This window comes from Penaeus vannamei, chromosome 6 (assembly GCF_042767895.1).
Source record: "Penaeus vannamei isolate JL-2024 chromosome 6, ASM4276789v1, whole genome shotgun sequence".
Taxonomy (NCBI): domain Eukaryota; kingdom Metazoa; phylum Arthropoda; class Malacostraca; order Decapoda; family Penaeidae; genus Penaeus; species Penaeus vannamei.
The window spans coordinates 48514403-48519402 of NC_091554.1; positions in this window are offsets into that span (position 1 = coordinate 48514403).

Sequence of the window (5000 nt, forward strand, 5' to 3'; positions counted from 1 at the left end):
ACAGGGCTTCTTTCTTGTGAGGGGAAGGATCATGCGCCTCCTTCTCCTTCCCGCAGGACTCCTTCGTCAGACAGGGCTTCTTTCTTGTGAGGGGAAGGATCATGCGCCTCCTTCTCCTTCCCGCAAGACTCCTTCGTCAGACAGGGCTTCTTTCTTGTGAGGGGAAGGATCATGCGCCTCCTTCTCCTTCCCGCAGGACTCCTTCGTCAGACAGGGCTTCTTTCTTGTGAGGGGAAGGATCATGCGCCTCCTTCTCCTTCCCGCAGGACTCCTTCGTCAGACAGGGCTTCTTTCTTGTGAGGGGAAGGATCATGCGCCTCCTTCTCCTTCCTGCAGGACTCCTTCGTCAGACAGGGCTTCTTTCTTACGAGGGGAAGGATCATGCGCCTCCTTCTCCTTCCCGCAAGACTCCTTCGTCAGACAGGGCTTCTTTCTTGTGAGGGGAAGGATCATGCGCCTCCTTCTCCTTCCCGCAGGACTCCTTCGTCAGACAGGGCTTCTTTCTCGTGAGGGGAAGGATCATGCGCCTCCTTCTCCTTCCCGCAGGACTCCTTCGTCAGACAGGGCTTCTTTCTCGTGAGGGGAAGGATCATGCGCCTCCTTCTCCTTCCCGCAGGACTCCTTCGTCAGACAGGGCTTCTTTCTCGTGAGGGGAAGGATCATGCGCCTCCTTCTCCTTCCCGCAGGACTCCTTCGTCAGACAGGGCTTCTTTCTCGTGAGGGGAAGGATCATGCGCCTCCTTCTCCTTCCCGCAGGACTCCTTCGTCAGACAGGGCTTCTTTCTCGTGAGGGGAAGGATCATGCGCCTCCTTCTCCTTCCCGCAGGACTCCTTCGTCAGACAGGGCTTCTTTCTCGTGAGGGGAAGGATCATGCGCCTCCTTCTCCTTCCCGCAGGACTCCTTCGTCAGACAGGGCTTCTTTCTTACGAGGGGAAGGATCATGCGCCTCCTTCTCCTTCCCGCAGGACTCCTTCGTCAGACAGGGCTTCTTTCTTACGAGGGGAAGGATCATGCGCCTCCTTCTCCTTCCCTCATGACTCCTTCGTCAGACAGGGCTTCTTTCTTACGACGGGAAGGATCATGCGCCTCCTTCTCCTTCCCTCATGACTCCTTCGTCAGACAGGGCTTCTTTCTTACGAGGGGAAGGATCATGCGCCTCCTTCTCCTTCCCGCAAGACTCCTTCGTCAGACAGGGCTTCTTGCTCGTGAGGGGAAGGATCATGCGCCTCCTTCTCCTTCCCTCATGACTCCTTCGTCAGACAGGGCTTCTTTCTCGTGAGGGGAAGGATCATGCGCCTCCTTCTCCTTCCCGCAGGACTCCTTCGTCAGACAGGGCTTCTTTCTCGTGAGGGGAAGGATCATGCGCCTCCTTCTCCTTCCCGCAGGACTCCTTCGTCAGACAGGGCTTCTTTCTCGTGAGGGGAAGGATCATGCGCCTCCTTCTCCTTCCCGCAGGACTCCTTCGTCAGACAGGGCTTCTTTCTTGTGAGGGGAAGGATCATGCGCCTCCTTCTCCTTCCCGCAGGACTCCTTCGTCAGACAGGGCTTCTTTCTTACGAGGGGAAGGATCATGCGCCTCCTTCTCCTTCCCGCAGGACTCCTTCGTCAGACAGGGCTTCTTTCTTACGAGGGGAAGGATCATGCGCCTCCTTCTCCTTCCCTCATGACTCCTTCGTCAGACAGGGCTTCTTTCTTACGACGGGAAGGATCATGCGCCTCCTTCTCCTTCCCTCATGACTCCTTCGTCAGACAGGGCTTCTTTCTTACGAGGGGAAGGATCATGCGCCTCCTTCTCCTTCCCGCAGGACTCCTTCGTCAGACAGGGCTTCTTGCTCGTGAGGGGAAGGATCATGCGCCTCCTTCTCCTTCCCTCATGACTCCTTCGTCAGACAGGGCTTCTTTCTTACGAGGGGAAGGATCATGCGCCTCCTTCTCCTTCCCTCATGACTCCTTCGTCAGACAGGGCTTCTTTCTTACGAGGGGAAGGATCATGCGCCTCCTTCTCCTTCCCGCAAGACTCCTTCGTCAGACAGGGCTTCTTTCTTACGAGGGGAAGGATCATGCGCCTCCTTCTCCTTCCCGCAGGACTCCTTCGTCAGACAGGGCTTCTTTCTTACGAGGGGAAGGATCATGCGCCTCCTTCTCCTTCCCGCAGGACTCCTTCGTCAGACAGGGCTTTTTTCTCGTGAGGGGAAGGATCATGCGCCTCCTTCTCCTTCCCGCAGGACTCCTTCGTCAGACAGGGCTTCTTTCTCGTGAGGGGAAGGATCATGCGCCTCCTTCTCCTTCCCGCAGGACTCCTTCGTCAGACAGGGCTTCTTTCTTACGAGGGGAAGGATCATGCGCCTCCTTCTCCTTCCCGCAGGACTCCTTCGTCAGACAGGGCTTCTTTCTTACGAGGGGAAGGATCATGCGCCTCCTTCTCCTTCCCGCAGGACTCCTTCGTCAGACAGGGCTTCTTTCTTACGAGGGGAAGGATCATGCGCCTCCTTCTCCTTCCCGCAGGACTCCTTCGTCAGACAGGGCTTCTTTCTTACGAGGGGAAGGATCATGCGCCTCCTTCTCCTTCCCGCAGGACTCCTTCGTCAGACAGGGCTTCTTTCTTACGAGGGGAAGGATCATGCGCCTCCTTCTCCTTCCCGCAGGACTCCTTCGTCAGACAGGGCTTCTTTCTTACGAGGGGAAGGATCATGCGCCTCCTTCTCCTTCCCGCAGGACTCCTTCGTCAGACAGGGCTTGCTTGTGAGGGGAAGGATCATGCGCCTCCTTCTCCTTCCCGCAGGACTCCTTCGTCAGACAGGGCTTGCTTGTGAGGGGAAGGATCATGCGCCTCCTTCTCCTTCCCGCAGGACTCCTTCGTCAGACAGGGCTTCTTTCTTACGAGGGGAAGGATCATGCGCCTCCTTCTCCTTCCCGCAGGACTCCTTCGTCAGACAGGGCTTGCTTGTGAGGGGAAGGATCATGCGCCTCCTTCTCCTTCCCGCAGGACTCCTTCGTCAGACAGGGCTTGCTTGTGAGGGGAAGGATCATGCGCCTCCTTCTCCTTCCCGCAGGACTCCTTCGTCAGACAGGGCTTCTTTCTTACGAGGGGAAGGATCATGCGCCTCCTTCTCCTTCCCGCAGGACTCCTTCGTCAGACAGGGCTTGCTTGTGAGGGGAAGGATCATGCGCCTCCTTCTCCTTCCCGCAGGACTCCTTCGTCAGACAGGGCTTGCTTGTGAGGGGAAGGATCATGCGCCTCCTTCTCCTTCCCGCAGGACTCCTTCGTCAGACAGGGCTTCTTTCTTACGAGGGGAAGGATCATGCGCCTCCTTCTCCTTCCCGCAGGACTCCTTCGTCAGACAGGGCTTGCTTGTGAGGGGAAGGATCATGCGCCTCCTTCTCCTTCCCGCAGGACTCCTTCGTCAGACAGGGCTTGCTTGTGAGGGGAAGGATCATGCGCCTCCTTCTCCTTCCCGCAGGACTCCTTCGTCAGACAGGGCTTGCTTGTGAGGGGAAGGATCATGCGCCTCCTTCTCCTTCCCGCAGGACTCCTTCGTCAGACAGGGCTTGCTTGTGAGGGGAAGGATCATGCGCCTCCTTCTCCTTCCCGCAGGACTCCTTCGTCAGACAGGGCTTGCTTGTGAGGGGAAGGATCATGCGCCTCCTTCTCCTTCCCGCAGGACTCCTTCGTCAGACAGGGCTTGCTTGTGAGGGGAAGGATCATGCGCCTCCTCCTTCCCTCAAGACTCCTTCGTCAGACAGGGCTTCTTTCTTACGAGGGGAAGGATCATGCGCCTCCTTCTCCTTCCCGCAGGACTCCTTCGTCAGACAGGGCTGTCTTGTGAGGGGAAGGATCATGCGCCTCCTTCTCCTTCCCGCAGGACTCCTTCGTCAGACAGGGCTTCTTTCTTACGAGGGGAAGGATCATGCGCCTCCTTCTCCTTCCCGCAGGACTCCTTCGTCAGACAGGGCTTCTTTCTTACGAGGGGAAGGATCATGCGCCTCCTTCTCCTTCCCGCAGGACTCCTTCGTCAGACAGGGCTTCTTTCTCGTGAGGGGAAGGATCATGCGCCTCCTCCTCCTTCCCGCAGGACTCCTTCGTCAGACAGGGCTTCTTTCTTGTGAGGGGAAGGATCATGCGCCTCCTTCTCCTTCCCGCAAGACTCCTTCGTCAGACAGGGCTTCTTTCTTGTGAGGGGAAGGATCATGCGCCTCCTTCTCCTTCCCGCAGGACTCCTTCGTCAGACAGGGCTTCTTTCTCGTGAGGGGAAGGATCATGCGCCTCCTTCTCCTTCCCGCAAGACTCCTTCGTCAGACAGGGCTTCTTTCTTGTGAGGGGAAGGATCATGCGCCTCCTTCTCCTTCCCGCAGGACTCCTTCGTCAGACAGGGCTTCTTTCTCGTGAGGGGAAGGATCATGCGCCTCCTTCTCCTTCCCGCAGGACTCCTTCGTCAGACAGGGCTTCTTTCTTGTGAGGGGAAGGATCATGCGCCTCCTTCTCCTTCCCGCAGGACTCCTTCGTCAGACAGGGCTTCTTTCTCGTGAGGGGAAGGATCATGCGCCTCCTTCTCCTTCCCGCAGGACTCCTTCGTCAGACAGGGCTTCTTTCTCGTGAGGGGAAGGATCATGCGCCTCCTTCTCCTTCCCGCAGGACTCCTTCGTCAGACAGGGCTTCTTTCTCGTGAGGGGAAGGATCATGCGCCTCCTTCTCCTTCCCGCAGGACTCCTTCGTCAGACAGGGCTTCTTTCTCGTGAGGGGAAGGATCATGCGCCTCCTTCTCCTTCCCGCAGGACTCCTTCGTCAGACAGGGCTTGCTTGTGAGGGGAAGGATCATGCGCGAAATCACTTAGGGAATCCTTGAGATGTTTCGTTTCCCTTTTTTGGGGAGTTTGAAGGAGCTGTTGGATAGTCCTTTTGTTGTTGTTATTTGGGGGTAAATATTTATATTTATATGAATATTTATATTTATGAATATATGGGGTAAATATTTCGCAAATATTTCTCCTAATTCAGGAC